Source organism: Symphalangus syndactylus, chromosome 14, assembly GCF_028878055.3.
Source record: "Symphalangus syndactylus isolate Jambi chromosome 14, NHGRI_mSymSyn1-v2.1_pri, whole genome shotgun sequence".
NCBI lineage: Eukaryota > Metazoa > Chordata > Mammalia > Primates > Hylobatidae > Symphalangus > Symphalangus syndactylus.
The window spans coordinates 108,135,085-108,153,139 of record NC_072436.2 but is presented as its reverse complement, the minus strand read 5'-3'; the positions used below and the strand labels follow the sequence as shown (position 1 = coordinate 108,153,139).

Sequence of the window (18,055 nt, the reverse complement as noted above, 5' to 3'; positions counted from 1 at the left end):
CTCAGATTAGCAGGCTTAACCACAGAGAGCTAATAAGACAGGCGACCCGAGACAGTGGCCTCTGAACTCCAGTCTCCACTCAGGAGCCCGGGCTCCCTGGAGAAATGGCAGATTCCAGGTACAGATGGAGAGATGCACACAGTGGGGCAGGGACATTGGAACATCCCAGATAGCAAGGAAGCTGCCAGACGCCATGAGAGTCAGGTTAAGAAAGTCACTTGAGCCCAAGAGTTTGAGACCAACCTGGGCAACATGGTGAAAGCTAACTGGAAGAGGCTCCCACTGGCCAACAGTGGGAAAATTTGAGTAGCAATAACAATATGTCTGCATCTATGAGTTTATACGATACTTCATTTTTTTTAAGACAGAGTCTCGCCCTTTTGCCCAGACTGGAGTGCAGTGGCACGATCTTGGCTAACCCTCAGCCTCCCCAGTAGCTGGGATTACAGGCATGCACCACCACGACTGGCTAATTTTTGCATTTTTGGAAGAGATGGGGGTTTCACCTTGTTGGCCAGGCTGGTCTTGAACTCCTGACCTCAGGTGATCTGCCTGCCTTGGCCTCCTCAAGTGCTGGGATTACAGGTGTAAGCCACTGTGCCCGGCCTATCTGATACTTAAGAAAAACCCTCATTGCTCATCTCATGGAAGACGCAGGGGACCTAACTCATTACTTTGAAAATCGAGTCACGAATGACAAGTTTCAAGCACGCATTATGCCTGTTCTCTACAAAGTGTACCGTGCAAGAACCACACATTCGATGAGGGGAGTTTCTCCTTCTGGATCACTTCAGCTCAGAACACCACTGCCCTGTCCCAATCCCTGAAGAATTCAAGGATGGAGGACTGAGCACCAAGGGTTTCTGAGAGACCGCCAGGTGCCGGGAGCTTCCTGATGGAAGAACACACCCCCTCCTTTGAAGACCACATGCCGAAAACACTCAGATCTGAATCACATCAGGACTGTACCTCTCACTACTCATTTACAAGAAATACAGAGAACCAAGGAAAATATTAAAGGATGCAACAGGATGCAACCAGCAAGCCTCACAGAAAAACAATTCGCCTGCAAAGCAAAAAAATTTAAAAAATGTAAAAGATGGGCTGGGCACGGTGGCTCATGCCTGTAATCTCAGCACTTACGGAGGCTGAGGCAAGAGGATCGCTTGAGCCCAGGAGTTTGAGACCAACCTGGGCAACATGGTGAAACCTCATCTCTACAATAACAATAATAATAATAATATAAAAAGTAGCCAGGCGTCGTGGTGTGTGCCACTTGGGAGGCTGAGGTGAGAGGATCACTGGAGCCCAGGAGTTCAAGGCTGCAGTGAGATGTGATCACGCCACTTGCACTCCAGCCTGGGCAACAGAGCAAGACCCTGTCTCAAAAAAAGAACAATTTAAAAGATAAGAAAGAGAGAGCAAGAGAGAGGAGAGGGTGGGAAGCCTACGTAGTAAAAGGGATTTTATTTTATTTTTTGAGATGGAGTCTGGCACTGTTGCCCAGGCTGGAGGGCAGTGGCATGGTCTCGGCTCAATGCAAGCTCTGCCTCCTGGGTTCACACCGTTCTCCTGCCTCAGCCTCCCGAGTAGCCGGGACTACAGGCGCCCACGACCATGCCTGGCTAATTTTTTTTTTTGTATTTTTAGTAGAGACAGGGTTTCACCGTGTTGGCCGGGATGGTCTTGATCTCCTGACCTTGTGATCAGCCCGCCTCGGACTCCCAAAGTGCTGGGATTACAGGCGTGAGCCACCGCGACCGGCCCATAAAAGGGATTTTATAGAGCAACGAACTGCAATATTGTGATGTGTGGATGTTATTTCAATTACGACTCAAATAAGCTATAAAAAAATAAAGTTATGAGACAATCAAGGATAGGGACACTGGCTAGATATTTCATTCCATTTGGGTATTGTCAATTATTTTAAAGTTTAGAAAACTGGAGTCTGGGCACGGTGGCTCATAAACCTTGGGAGGCTGACGCAGGAAGGTGACTTGAGCCCAAGAATTCGAGACCAGCCTGGGCAACATAGTGAGAGCTCATCTCTACAAAAAAATCAAACAATTAGCCAGGCGTGGTGGCATGCACTTGTGGTCTCAGCTACTCAGGAGGCTGAAGTGGCAGGCTCACTTGAGCGGGCAGGTCGAGGCTGTAATGAGCCCTGATCATGCCACTGCACTCCAGCCTGGGTGACAGAACAAGATCCTGTGGGAAAAAAAAAAAAAAAAAAAAAAGATTGAAAGTTCAGAAAATTCTATTATAGTTTTATTTTTAAAAATGATTCTTGGCCGGGAGCAGTGGCTCATGGCCTGTAATCCCAGCACATTGGGAGGCCAAGACGGGTGGATCACCTGAGGTCGGTAGTTCGAGACCAGCCTTACCAACATGGAGAAACCTCATCTCTAATAAAAATGAAAACATAAAAAATAAAAATAAAAGAATAGCCGGGCATGGTGGCACATGCCTGTGATCCCAGCTACTCGGGAGGCTGAGACAGGAGAATTGCTTGAACCTGGGAGGCAGGGGTTGTGGTGAGCCGAGATCACGCCATTGCACTACAGCCTGGGCAACAAGAGAGAAACTTCATCTCAAAAAAAAAAAAAAAAAGGATTTTTGTCAAAAATTAGCCAGGTGAGGTAGTGCACACTTGTAATCTCAACTACTTGAGAGACTGAGGATTGAACCTGGGTGGCGGAGGTTGCAGTGAGCTAAGATCATGCCACTGAACTCCAACCTTGATGACAGAGCGAGACACTGTCTCAAAAACAAAAAATCATTCTTGTCTCTTACGGATATCAAAATTCGTATATTTGAAGTGATGTGATGTGATCTCTGTGGTTTGCTTCAAAATGATCTGGGGAAGGGGAAAAGCTGGGATAGAAATGCAAAATGATTGGTCATGAATTGGGTATCACTGAATCAGGGGGATAGGGACATGGGATTCACTGTATTATTCTGTTTTGTATGTTTGGAATTCTCTAAAGTAAATCTTTTTTTTTTTTTTTTTTTTTTTGAGACAGAGTCTTGCTCTGTTGCCCAGGCTGGAATGCAGTGGTACCATCTCAGCTCACTGCAAGCTCTGCCTCCCGGGTTCAAGCAATTCCCCTGCCTCAGCCTCCCGAGTAGTAGGGACTACAGGCACCTGCAACTACACCCGGCTAATTTTTTATATATGTATTTTTTTAGTAGAGATGGGGTTTCACCGTCTTAGCCAGGATGGTCTCGATCTCCTGACCTTGTGATCTGCCTGCCTTGGCCTCCCATAGTACTGGGATTACAGGTGTGAGCCACCGCGCCCGGCCTTTTTTTTTTCTTTTTCTAAGTAATTAGGGAAGCAGACTATTTCCTTTCAAAGTACAGTTCTGCCATTTACTTGTGTGACCTTGAGCAAGTAAGTCAACCTTTCTGGGCCTATTTCCTCACCTGCAAAATGGAGATAATCACATCTACCTAACATCAAGGCCTGGAGCACAGTGGACACAGTAGATACCCATGCGTTTGTTCCTTCTTTGGGATGGGACCTGCGGTAGCCAGCCTCTGAGATGGCCACCGGTGATCCTGACTGCCTGGTGCTCATACCCTTGTGTAGTCACGTCTCACAATGAAGCAGGGGTCCTGGTCATCAGAGTGGCCAAGAGAATATATCAGAAGTGATTGTATGTCACTTTTGAGATTAGGTTATCAATGACATGGCAGCTTCTGTTTTGTTTTTGTTTTTGTTGTTTTTGTTTTTGTTTTTTAGAGACGGAGTCTCACTCTGTCACCAGGCTGGAGTGCAATGGTGCGATCTTGGCTCACTGCAACCTCCACCTCCCGGGTTCAAGCGATTCTCCTGCCTCCGCCTCCCAAGTAGCTGAGATTACAGGCACACACCACCATGCCCAGCTAATTTTTGTATTTTTAGTAGAGATGGGGTTTCACCGTGTTGGCCAGGATGGTCTCGATCTCCTAACCTCGTGATCCACCTGCCTCAGCCTTCCAAAGTTCTGGGATTACAGGTGTGAGCCACGGCACCCGGCCGCTTCTGTTTCTGTCTTGATCATTCTCTCCCTCATTCTCCCTAGGGCAAGCCAGCTGCCATGTTGGGAGCAGCACTATGTTGAGGGGCCCACATGGCAAGGAACTGAGGCCTCCAGCCAACAGCCATGGGAGGACACCATCTTGGACACAGCTTCTCCTGCCCCAGTCAAGCCTTCAGATGACTGCAGCCCTGGGCAACCTCTTGACTACAACCTCTGGAGACCCTGAGCCAGAACCACCGGCTGAGCTGCTCCAATTTCTGAACTTCAGGTGTGGGATAATAAATGTTTGTTATCTGTAGCTGCTAAGTTGGGGGAGATCTGTCATGCATCAAAAGCACCCTGCTGCTGGGCGCGGTGGCTCACGCCTGTAATCCCAGCACTTTGGGAGGCTGAGATGGGTGGATCATGAGGTCAGGAGATCGAGACCATCCTGGCTAAGATGGTGAAACCCCGTCTCTACTGAAAATACAAAAAATTAGCCGGGCGTGGTGGCGGACGCCCATAGTCCCAGCTATTCGGGAGGCTGAGGCAGGAGAATGGCTTGAACCTGGGAGGCGGAGCTTGCAGTAAGTGGAGATCACGCCACTGTGCTCCAGCCTGGGCGACAGAGCGAGACTCCATCTCAAAAAAAAAAAAAAAAAAAGCTCCCTGCTACAGGCTCTAATGTTGAAGAAGTTCTTTTTGTTTTTGTTTGTTTGAGACAGAGTCTCACTCTGTCGCCCAGGCTGGAATGTAGTGGCGGGATCTTGGCTCACCGCAACCTCCACCTCCCAGGTTCAAACGATTCTCCTGCCTCAGCCTCCCAAGTAGCTGGGATTACAGGTGCCTACTACCACGCCTGCCTAATTTTTGTATTTTTAGTAGAGACAAGGTTTGGCCATGTTGGTCAGGCTGGTCTCAAACTCCTGACCTCAGGTGATCCTCCTGATCCTCCCACCTCTGCCTCCCAAAGCACTGGAATTACAGATGTGAGTCACCGCGCCCGGCCTGTTGAAGAAGTTTAACTCTGCATAAGGCATGTTGTTGTGTTAGGTGGTTTCAAGGGGCAGGAAAGACAAGGAGAGTGAGGTTCCTCTTAGGACCAGATGGTGAAATGAGGCGTCCCAGGCTTGAGGAGAGCTGGGGGTGAGTGGATGAGATCATGAGGACAGCTGTACTCACATTTACCTTTTTAAAACAGGGGATTCGGAGTTATTAACTGATGGACAGTAAAGAGCAGAGAGGCCCAAGACTGACTTTCCAGAAGTCTGGAGCAGAAACCAGCAAGCCAGATGGCATGAAAAGAGGGAGTGGCTCACAGAGACTGCAGAAGTTATGGAGCCTTTATTCTTGTTTCTGTTTTCACCCTTCATGGGGTTCTTTTTTTTGTTTGTTTTTTTGGCACTGGAAGTAAAAAGTAGTATTCCCCCAGCTACATGCTTTTCATTTTCTTTTCTTTAACTAAAAACATTTTTTTTTTTTTAGAAACAGGGTCTTGCTGTATTGTCCAGGGTAGTCTCAAACTCCTGGGCCAAGCCCGCCTTGGCCTCCCAAAGTGTTGGGATTATAGGTGTCAGCCACTGTGCCTGGCCTTGCGCTTTTTCTTCTGAAGAGCTTCTAGATTCTGCTAGAAACTGGACAAGATCTGAAGGCAGCAAATACTCACTTGTATCTGTTACCTGGCTCTGGGGAGCTTCAGTTTCCTCGTCTGCAAAATGGAGAGAGAATCTTGTCTTCCCTTGCATTTTTATTTTTGACCATTTTAATATTTCTGGAGCCAGGGTGTGTCTACTAAAGGTTGCAAATATTTAATATGGTGTTTATTTCCCACCTCTACTTCTTAAAAGCTATAACCAAACCAATGTACCCTAATATGTACGGCATTCTAGAAACTAAGGCCATCAGTGGTAAACCCTAACTCAGTGGTTATTTAATGGGAGAATTGAGTGGTCATATTAACCCCTTCAGCAAATACTGAATCACTACTGCAACCTGGCCTGTGGGAGGCTCTTTAGTTTATTTATTCTTTTTGAACAGCCTATAACTTTTTAAAAAGTATTTTTGGCCAGGCAAAAATCACAGGTGGCTCACACCTGTAATCCCAGCACTTTGGGAGACTGAGGTGGGTGGATCGCTTGAGCTCAGGAGTTCAAGACCAGCCTGGGCAACATGGCGAAACCCCATCTCTACTAAAAATAATTTTTTAAAAAATTAGCCAGGCATGGTGATATGCACCTGTGGTCTCAGCTATTTGGGAGGCTGAGGTGGGAGGATCGCTTGAGCCTGGAAGGCGGAGGATGCAGTGAGCCAAGATTGCGCCACTGTACTCCAGCCTGGGCAACAGAGCAAGACCCTGTCTCAAAAAATATACTTTGTTAAAAAAACAGGCCGGGCGCGGTGGCTCACGCTTGTAATCCCAGCACTTTGGGAGGCCGAGGCGGGCGGATCACGAGGTCAGGAGATCGAGACCACGGTGAAACCCCGTCTCTACTAAAAATACAAAAAAAATTAGCCGGGCGTGGTGGCGGGCGCCTGTAGTCCCAGCTACTTGGAGAGGCTGAGGCAGGAGAATGGCATGAACCCGGGAGGCGGAGCTTGCAGTGAGCCGAGATTGCGCCACTGCACTCCAGCCTGGGTGACAGAGCGAGACTCCGTCTCAAAAAAAAAAAAAAAAAAAAAAACAGTATTCCTGCTTTTTGTCAACAAGAGGATGTCCCAGATCCAGTCTGACTGGTTTCTGCCTCAAGACTTAGAATCAGCTCCTTTCTAAGGAGTCCTGGCTTCTTTGAATGGCAAAGAGAATGAAAGACCAAAATCTGGGGCCTGGGATTGTAGGTAAGAGGTGGTGGATGACCAAAAAAAAAAAAAAAAAAAAAAGAAAACTGCGATTTCTGGGCCATCTTTAGTAGTGACAGAGCTCAAAAAAAGAAAATGTCCTTTTAGGATGCAACATCATTTCTGAAATATCTCTGCCAAGAAACATAACCTGGATGTAATCAGGAGAAACATCAGACAGACCCAAATTAAGGTGTATTCCTCAAAATTGCTGCCCTTTTACTCTCCAAAAATGTCCATGTCATGAGAAAGAAAGAAAGGCTTGGAATAGTTCCAGAATAACTAAATGCATTGGAGATCCTGGATTGAGTCTTTTTTTTTTTTTTTTCTGAGTCTCGCTCTGTCGCCCAGGCTGGAGTGCAGTGGTGTTATCTCAGCTCACTGCAACCTTCACCTCCTGGGTTCAAGCGATTCTCATCCCTCAGCCTCCTGAGTAGCTGGGATTAGAGGCACATGCCACCATGCCTGGATAATTTTTGTATTTTAGTAGAGACAGGGTTTCACCATGTTTCCCAGACCGGTCTCAAACTCCTGACCTCAGGCGATCCTCCCACCTTGGCCTCCCAAAAGATTACAGGCATGAGCCACTGCCCAGCCTCTGGATTGAATCTCGAACTGAGAGAAAAAATTACTCTAAAGGACAATGGAATACGAACTATACATTATATAGTCTCTTAGCTTCCATAATCACACTCTGCTTACATAAGAGAATGTCCTTTTCTTACAGTACACATTGATGGCTGGACACAGTGGCTTAGGCCTGTAATCCCAGCACTCGGAGAGGCCAAGGCAGGAGGATCGCTTGAGCCCAGGAGCTCTGGGGCAACATAGCGAGACCTTGTTTCTACAAAAAATAAAAAAATAAATTTAAAAAGTGCACATTGAAGTATTCAGGGGTAAGCAGGCATGATGTGTTACTCTCAAACACTTTAGAGAACAAATACACACACACACACACACACACACACACAATTAGGAAGACTCAGAAGCCAACTGGAAGAGGCTCCTACTGGTCAACAATGGGACAATTTGAGTAACAATATGTCTGCATCCATGAGTTTATATGATACGTACGTGTGTGTGTGTGTGTGTGTGTGTGTGTGTGTGTCAGAGTCTCATTCTGTCACCCAGGCTGGAATGCAGTGGTACAATCTTGGCTCACTGCAACCTCTGCCTCCTGGGTTCAAGTGATCCTCCTGCCTCAGCCTCCAGGGTAGCTGGGATTACAAGCATGTGCCATCATGCCAGGCTAATTTTTGTATTTTTAGTAGAGATGAGGTTTCGCCATGTTGGCCAGGCTGGTCTCCAACTCCTGAGCTCAAGCCATCCTCTCACCTCGGCCTCCCAAATTGCTGGGGTTACAGGTGTGAGCCAGTGCACTCGTCCAATTAGTGAATCTTGGTAAAATGTACACATCAGTTCTTTGTACTATTCTTGCTACCTTCCCGTAAGTCTGATATTATTTCAAAGTAAAAAGTTTTTTTAAGTTATTTTAAGGACACTAATTCAAAATATTATTTTCCAATTCAACATATCTTGCTGCTGTATTTTACATATTTATTTCATTTGGGGTTTCATTAACCACTAAAAAATCCCCACCACTCTGTAAACAGTAAGTTTTGTCATTGCTGTGTGTATTTTAGGTTGCATGTTTATTTGGTGCTCCACATAATCACGAATGCTAAATTTGAAATGTCATTTAAATTGCCCAAGGATATAGAATTAAGTTTTTGATCAACACATAAACGTTTTTAATTGATTTTCAACACTGCTTAAGAAACACTGAGTTTAATAAATTGAGCTTAGAGCAACGACAACACATGTGTGGAGAACCTCCCATCTACCAGGTGGAGGGCCAGGTCAGAAGGCAGTGAACAGGCTGGACAAAATCCTGCCCTCCCAGATGTTACTCATCTCTAGCAGGGAGGGAAAGGAGCTGAGGAGTGGTTTCAACCCAGTGTGCACAGTGTCATTAATGGGTAAACAGAGTCACAATCAAAATATTCAACAACTGATATGGGACGACCACTGTCCAACGAGAATGGCCAGTGGTGCAGGGTCCTATCAGCTGGTCCTGGTGTTCGGGGTTCTGACCCTTTAGTTGTGGGAGCTTGTCCCGGCAGGGTATCCATGAGGCTCTCGGCTCTTTATCGACATTTTAACCAACACAGGGACCCAAGAGGTGGACACAACAGCCGACCATCAGGCCTGGGTAGACATTGGGGTTGTGGGGGCTAAGGAGAGATGCCTCGTTTACAGAACACTGCTTAGCAGTGATGTAGATTAGGATCTACAGGACATGGGGTTTTTGGGGGTAATGAAAACGTTTGGAGATTAGACAGTGGTGATGAGTGTACAACCTTGTAAATATACTAAAAACCAATGAATTAAATACTTTAAAGGGGTGAATTTTGAATTTATGATATATGAAATCTATCTCAATTTAAAAATTTATTTTAAATTTTGTTTTAAAGATCTAAGGACAAATTTAGGAAGCAAGAGAGCAGCGTATACAAACGCCAGGGGCTGACCAGGAACACAGGGTTGTGGGTGAGTGGCCTTGGATGGTCTCAGATGTCCATATGCACAGCCTGACCCTGGGGCTGGCCTATCCACACAGGCCCCTCAGGCCCCCGGAGGTGGCTTCAAGAGGTTTAGGGAGACAACCGCAGCATCAGGGAGGAATTCCAGCTCAAGGCCTCTTGGGCCTCTGGAAACTGCTTTCGTTGGGATATTTTCTCACCACTGTTTTCAGGGCTGGGGTCAGGGGCTGCAACCTCAGGTGCTCATAGGGCCAGGCAAGGCTGGGAAATAAGTCAACTGAGTGGGTGAGGGCCGCAGCTCACCCACAGGCAACTCCCGGCAACTCCAGTCCATTCTTCTGGCTCTAACAGATTTCCAAAAGAAGCCAGCAGGCCGGGCACAGTAGCTCATGCCTGGAATCCCAGCACCTTGGGAGGCCAAGGCAAGAGGATCGCCTGAGGCCAGGAGTCTGAGACCAGCCCAGGCAACTAGAGAGACCCTATCTCTATAAAGAACAAAAAAATTAGCCGGTGTGGTGGTACATGCCTGCAGTCCCAGCTACTCAGGAGGCTGAGTGGGGAGGATCGCTTGAGCAGCTCGAGGCTGCTGAGGGCTATGATCATGCCACTGCACTCCAGCCTGGGCCAGAGAGCTTAGACACTGTCTTTAAAACAAACAAACAAAAAAGCTAGCAATCATATTTTTAAAAACCAATTTAGTGAAGTGAAATTCACATCCCACAAAATTAACCATTTTAAAGTATACACTCCAGTGGCATGAAGGGAACAATTCATACTGTTGTCCCAAACATTTCCATCACTCCAAAGCAAAACCCAATACCTCTTGGGCAGTTTCTCCCCATTCTCCCCGCTCCTCCCAGATCCTGGCAGCCACCAATCTGCCTCTGTCTCAGTGTGTTCATCTATTCTGGGCAATCCAGATTTTTAATGTAATCTTTTCTTTTTCTTTCTTTTTTTTAGACAGAGTCTCACTCTGTCGTCCAGGCTGGAGTGCAGTGGTGTGATCTTGGCTCACTGCAACCTGCTGGGTTCAAGCGATTCTCGTGCCTCAGCCTCCCGAGTAGTGGGGATTACAGGTGTGCGCCACCACGCCTGACTAGTTTTTGTATTTTTAGTAGAGACGGGGTTTCACCATGTTGGCTAGGCTGGTCTTGAACTCCTAACCTCAAGTGATCTGCCCACCTCAGCCCCCCAAAGTGCTGGGATTACAGGTGTGAGCCACTGCACCCGGCCTAATGTGATCTTTTCTAATTTTAAATTTTAAATTCAAATTAATGTAAAATATCTCCCTGGCCGACAAGAGCACAGCTGAGGCTTGGAGTCAGTTGGCTGTCACTTTGCAATTTTTATTCTAAAGTATCTTAAAGTCCGGGGGAGAGATACATCTGTATTTTAACGCAGGGAATCCATGAACATGATTTGTGGCTGTCTCGGAGTCCTCTCGGAAGCCAGCTTGCTCCTGTCATGAGTGAAGGGTTAGCAGGGGGCCATGGAACCCCCGAGGCTGGGCTCCACGTGAAGAGGACTCCTCAGGGCTGAAGAAAGGCCCCTGGACGCTTTTTTATCACATTCCACTTTACTCTCTCAAGTTACTTTGTTTCGATCATTGCTTATATGTTTATTGTCTTCTCCCTAAGTAAAATGTCAGCTCCAGGAAGGCAGGGACCAAGCCTATCTGGTTTTCTCTGTGGCCCCTAGAACTGTGCTTGGCACACAAAGGTGCTATAAAATGTTTGTTAGTTTAATGAATAAACGAATGAGCAAAAGAATAAGCCAGTGGTTCTCAAAGAGGTGGGCGATCTGGACTGTCCCCCAGCAATGTCTGGAGACATTTTGGTTGTCACAATGGGGGCTGCTACTGGCACCTACAGGATAAGGCCAGGGATGCTGCAAAACATCCTATGATGCACAGAACAGAGAATAACCTGGCCCCAAATGGCAAAAGTGCCAACCTTGAAATAAATGACTGATTAAATATTTGGCCAGATGCGGTGGCTCACGCCCTTAATCCCCAGCACTTTGGGAGGCTGAGGCGGGTGGATCGCTTGAGGTCAGGAGTTCGAGACCAGCCTGGCCAACACAGTGAATCCCTGTCTCTACTAAAAATACAAAATGCAGCCAGGCATGGTGATACATGCCTGTAATCCCAGCTACTCAGGAGACTGACGCAGGGAATCACTTGAACCTGGGAGGCTAAGGTTGCAGTGCGCTGAGGTTGTGCCACTGTACTCCAGCCTGGATGACAGAGCAAGATTGTCTCAAAAATAAAAAAATAAAAGAACTAAATACTCCAGGTCCATGCAGTCAAGCTGCTGTCCAAGATAAAACATCAAAGAACCTGGCCAATGTCCTCTCCCAAATACCTTCCCAGCTTACGTGGGTCACAGATCAGCAGAAATCACCCCTCAGTGATTTTACTTTATTTTATTTTACTTTTTTGAGACAGAGTTTCGTTTTGTTGCCCAGGCTGGAGTGCAGTGGCACATTCTCAGCTCACTGCAACCTCCACCTCCTAGGTTCAAGCAATTCTCGTGCCTCAACCTCCTGAATAGCTGGGATTACAGCTGCCACCACGTCCAGCTGATTTTTTGTATTTTAGTAGAGACAGGGTTTCACCATGTTGCCCAGGCTGGTCTCAACCTCCTGAGCTCAGGCAACCCACCCATCTCAGCCTTCCAAAGTGCATGGATTACAGACAGGAGCCACCACACCTGGCCCTTCAGTGATTTTATTGTGGGCACAGCTTATGTAATAATTTCATGTGAACAAGAAATACAAATAAGAGGAAGTTAAGCTGCCTTAGATGTAAGGAGTTAATTTCAAAATATGTAATTCCGTGCCCTAATCAAAGAGAACTGAAATTTGTCTAGTTCCCTGATTCTGTGGGTTATTTTCCTTGGTAATCATGGACCTTCCTTAAAATTAAACAATCAGCTCTTGATGGGACCTGCTTATGTGTCATATTTCTATAATTTCAAAATAGATTTTAGAGAGCTGGTGACAATATAACTTTGTTCCCCAAAAGCTCAGGGGACAGAGGTCTCGATAAGGGGTCCTCACTCACTAAGGTGAGCAGAACTCCTGGAAAATCAACAAAGAAAAACTAAAAGTCTTCTCCTTAGTGTGGGGGAGCATGAAGTGTGTGCATGTCTGTGCGTGGGTACCAATTAGAGATGTGCTAATGTTGATTTTAGAGGATAAGTGCCCACCAAGGCATCATCAGTACTGTCACCTGTGCCCTCTCCTTCCTTGCCCCCCACACCTCCGGCTTCTCTTGGGTCAATGTCACACACAGAAGTGTTAAGAGGTGCTTTGAGTTCCCTCAAATACAAATTTCACTTATCCAAATCCAAACCCCAGACAGAGAGGGGATAATCTAAATCAGAGATCTCAACCAGGGGCAATCTGGCTGCGAGGGGACACTTGGCCACGTCAGGAGACATTTTTCGTTGTCACAGCTGAGGGGTTGGAAGCTACTGTCATGTAGTGGTTGGGGGCCGGGGTGCTGCCCAGCATCCTATGATACATATGACAGCCTCCACCATATAGAATGATCTGCCTCAAATATCCATAGTGCCAAGGCTGCAAAGCTGCTCTAAAGAGTGGGGTCAATTCTGCATTAGCATTTACAGGAGGAAAATATAAAGTACTCCCCAGGGTAAGCCTAAGATGGAAGCCCTGAATCTGCTGTTCTCACAGCAAAGCTCATGCTGAGTGTCTCGCCCTGTGAGTATCTGTGCACAATGTAATGGAAGATATGGAGTCTAGAGCCCGATTCCAAGGGTTCAAATCTCCTCCTTTTTTCTTTTTAGAGGTGGGTGCTTGCTATGTTGTCCAGGCTGGACTCGAACTCCTGGACTGAAGCCATCCTCCCACCTCAGCCTCCCTAGTAACTGGGACTACAGGTGCATGCCACTGTGTCAGGCTCAAATCCCTTCCTTGAAGTGAATAGGTGTGTGACATTGAGCAAGTCACTCGACTCCTCTGTTAGCCTCAGTCTTTTTAATCTTGACTCTGAGAAAATAATAGTGCCTAGGTTTGTAATGTAGATGAAACGAATTATGCTAAATAAAAAACCCGGAATAGTGCTTGCATATAGTAAGTGCTGGGGAAGTGTTTGCTATTGTTATCTTTCATTCAACCTAAGTTCCCCCCAAACAGCAGCCAACAATTTCAAGTGGGGCTCATGTTCAGGACTGCTTTTGTATCCAATGGCAGATAAAGTGATTGCTAAAGACTTCTTGAAAGACAAAAGTTACTTGATTGGCTAGTTAAGGATTTTCAGGGGTGATTTTTACTTCACATGTTTGCCTGAAGACCTGGGCCCACTAACACGTGACTTCCTGTAGTGTGTGAGACCACAGGACAATGATCTTCTCAATATGACATTCGCTAGGCTGAACAAGGACCAACCAAGAAATACTAATCAGGCTGGGTGCAGTGGCTCATACCTTTAATCCCAGCACTTTGGGAGGCCAAGGCAGGAGGATCACTTGAGGCTAGGAGTTTTGAGACTCTGTCTCTACAAAAAATAAAAATAAAATTAGCAGGGTGCAGTAGTGCATGCTTGTATTCCCAGCTACTGAGGAGGCTGAGAAGGGAGGATTGCTTAAGCTCAGGAGGTTGAGGCTGCAGTGAGCCATGATTACAGCACTGCACTCCAGCCTGGGCAACAGAGCAAGACCTTATCCCCCCACAACTCCCCAAAAGGAAAAGAAACACTGGCCAAACCCCACAAACAAAACCAGCTCTGACAACTGAGACCAAAATTAGATCTAAGAAATCTGTCTGTGGCAGGAAGAGACTCTCCTGCTTTGGGTGGAAATTCATGAGAGCCCATGACCTTTGGGTTCAGAGGAATTCCGTGAAAACAGTGCCTTGAAAGCATAAAATAACTTTCCATAGGAAGACAGTTTCCAACTCCAGGGGGAATGCCAGTGTGATGGGGTGAGCTGAGAACATGCCTCTTTACAGCCCAGGATGTGGAAGTCACACTCGTGATCAGAATAACAGGTGCCACTTATGAAGCCCACAAGGGGCATCAGGAGCCCTGCCAGGTCCCCTAAACACATTGTTCACCTCATTTAATCATCTTTTTACAACATTATAATATAGCCAACATCATCCCCATTTTACAGAAGAGAAAACTAGGGACCCCGAAGGTGCCATGGTCACTGTTCAAGGTCACTGTGAGTCAAGGGTTAACATCAGGCCTGGGCTGATGGGGGCCTGCCTGGGAATGACCCTGGCCTCCCGTAGCACAGAGGCTCCACAAGGACTGTTGTATCTGCCACCCACTGCCCCTGCACTGGAGGGACTGAGTTGGCCAGCAGGCCTTGGGTCTGGGTAAACAGAGTCATAGAAAAAGTTGGTGGGAAACGGAGGCTACGGCTTCTATGATTCAAGGTAATCCATAGTGCTTTGGCTCTCACCTGTGGCAGCCAGACACAATTCTTGCAGTGGTAGAGCAAACGGAGCTATGTGGGTGCAGGGGCGAGATCTCCCAATGAGCTGAAAATGCCCTACCTCTGCCTTCCTATAAAGCTGAGGAAACATAGTTTTATATCAAAGCCTATTTGCATCTGCCTGCTTGGGCCGAGAACTATACTGTGGAGGTGGAGTCACTTGGCTAGGGAGTGGTAGAATCAAGATCCAGGTCTGTCTGACCTAAAGCCCAGGCTCCTCCTGCATCCCAAGGCAGCTGGAAACCCACAACACTCACTCACAGCTGGTCTGCAACACGGCATGGCTAAAACAGAGTTACCATATGGCCCAGCAATTCCACTCCTAGGTATGTGCCCCAAAGAACCAAAAATGTATGCCCCAAAAAAAGCATGTACATAAACATTCATAGCAACACTATTCATAACAACACAAAAGCAGAAACAACTCAAATGCCCATCAACGTATGAATGGATAAACAGAATGTGGTATGTCCACACGATGGGTGATTATTTGACCATCAAAAGGAATGAAATAATGATAAACACCAAAACCGGGATGAACCTGGAAAATACGCTAAGTGAAAGAAGCCAGACAAAAAGCCACATATTGTACAAAACATGTGTCACCTAGGCTGGGCTAAGGGATACCCAGATAGCATCAGGGTCTGTGAAGGTGTTTCTGGGAAAAAAATTAGCATTTGAATTGGTGGACTGAGAAAAGAAGATCCACCCTCATGCAGTGGCTCATGGCTGTAATCCCAGCACTTTGAGAGGCCAAGGTGGGAGGATCACTTGAGCTCTGGAGCTCAAGACCAGCCTGGGCAACATAGTGAGACCCCGGCTCTACAAAAAATAGAAAAATTAGCCAGGCGTGGTGGTGCATGCCTGTAGTCCCAGCTACTCAGGAGGCTGAGGCAGGAGGATCAGTTGAGCCCAGGAGGTGGAGGCTGCAGTGAGTTGAGATCACACCATGGTATTCCAGCATGGGTGACAGAGCAAGACCCTGTCTCGAAAAAAAAAAAAAAAAAAAAAGAAAAGAAAAGAAAAAAGAAGACCCTCCCTTTCCAATCTGGATGGGCATTATCCAAACCTTTGAGGGCCTGAATACGACAACAAAGAAAGGAAGAGGGAATTTCCTCTCCCTACTTGAGCTGGGATAGCTGTCCTCATCTCCTCTCAGACATCATACCTCCTGGTTTTGGGGCCTTTGGAGTCAGACTAGGATTTACATGTCGGCCCCTCTGTTCTTGGGCTTTCAGATTCAGACTAGACACTGTAGGCTCCCCTGGTTCCCAGGCCTTCAGGCTAGGATGGGTTTTACGCCACCAGCATTCCTGGGCCTGCTGCTTGTGGATGGCAGATCGTGGGACTTCTCAGCCTCCATAATTGCATGAATGAATCCCTCATAATAAATCTCTTTCTACATACTTATAGATATCCTATTGGTTTTGTTTCTTTGGAGATCCCTGACTAACCCAGATTTCATTTACATGAAATGTCCGGAATAGGCAAATTCATAGGAACAGAAAGTAGATTAGTGGTTCCCAGCGGCTTGGGGAAGGGGAAAATGGGTAGGGACTGTTTAATGGGTACAGGGTTCCCATTTGGCGCAGTGAAAAACTTCTGGAACTACACAGTAGTGATGGATGTACAACCTTGTGAATGTATCAAAACCAAAACTGAATTGTACACTTTTAAAGAATAAATTGGTGGAAGGTGAATTATATTTCTTTTTATTTATTTTGTTTTTTGAGACAGGATCTTGCTCTGTCACCCAGGCTGGAGTGCAGTGGTGTGGTAATGGCTCACTGCAGCCTCGACCTCCCAGGCTCAAGCGACCTTCCTGCCTCAGCCTCCCAAGTAGCTGGGACTACAGGTGTGTGCCACCACATCTGGCTACTTTTTGTATTTTTTGTAGATACGGGGTTTTGCCATGTTGCCCAGGCTGGTCTCAAACTCCTGGCCTCAGGCAATCCACCCGACTCAGCCTCCCAAAGTGCGGAATTACAGGCATGAGCCACAGTGCCTGGCCATGAATTATATTATATTAAATTAAACACACACACACACACACACACACACACACGCACACAGACACTAAAAGCAAAGGAAACAAAAAGTACAAATAGGCCACTTTAGGAGGCCGAGGTGGGTGGATCACGAGGTCAGGAGATCGAGACCATCCTGGCTAACATAGTGAAACCCCATCTCTACTAAAAATACAAAAAATTAGCCGGGGGGGTGGTGGCAGGCACCTATAGTACCATCTACTCGGGAGGCTGAGGCAGGAGAATGGCGTGAACCCAGGAGGCAGAGCTTGCAGTGAGCCAAGATCATGCCACTGCACTCCAGCCTGGGGGACAGAGCAAGACTCCGGCCCCCCAAAAAAAAAAAAAAAAAAAAGTACAAATAGGCAAATGGAATTACATTAAACCTAAAAACTTTTGTGCATCAGAAGACACAATCAACAGAATAAAAAGGCAGCCAATAAAATAAGAGAAAATATTAATATCCAGCATAAAGAACTCAACAACAAAAATCCGATAACCTGATTAAAAAAATGGGCAAGAGACTTGAATAGACATTTCTCCAAAGGTGACATACAAATGGACACATAGCACATGAAAAAACGCTCAGCATCATTAACCATTAGGGATATGCCAATCTAAAGCACAATGAGATAACATGGTTATCACACCCATGAGGGTGGTTACTATCGAAAATACAGTCAATAACAATGTTGGCAAGGATGCGGAGAAACTGGGACCCTTGTACAGTGTTGATGAGATTGTAAAATGGTGCAACTGATGTGGAAAACAGTACGGTAGTTCCTCAAAAAATTAAAAATAGAACTACCATAGGATCCAGCAATCCCACTTTTGGGTATATGGCCGAAAGAATTGAAAGCAGAATCTCAAAGAGAGCTTTGCATACTCACGTTCATTGCAGTACTATTCTCAACAGCAAGAGGTACAAGTGTACCCAAGTGGATGAATGGGTAAACAAAACATAGTTTATTCATATCATGGAACTATTATCCAGCCTTAAAAAGGAAGGAAATTCTGGCACATTCTATAACATGGATGAACCTTGAGGACGTTATGCTAAGTGAAGTAAGCCAGTCAAAAAAGGACAAACACTGTATGACCCTTTTATGGGGTCCCTAGAGTAGTCAAATGCATACAGACAGAAAGGAGAATGGTGTTTACCAGGGGCTGGGGGAAGGAGA

The 18,055-nt window shown here is 46.4% G+C and overlaps 1 protein-coding gene and 1 long non-coding RNA gene across 5 annotated transcripts in view; one reads left to right on the top strand and one right to left on the bottom strand.

Moving 5' to 3' along the window:
- TVP23A (trans-golgi network vesicle protein 23 homolog A) overlaps positions 1-18,055 on the bottom strand; it is a 55,957-nt gene that overhangs the window by 31,968 nt on the left and 5,934 nt on the right. The window lies entirely within an intron of this gene.
- Positions 892-5,663, top strand: LOC129462531 (uncharacterized). Its single transcript, XR_008650877.2, has 3 exons — positions 892-1,203; positions 4,068-4,293; positions 4,941-5,663. It is a non-coding gene; the product is annotated as an uncharacterized lncRNA (long non-coding RNA).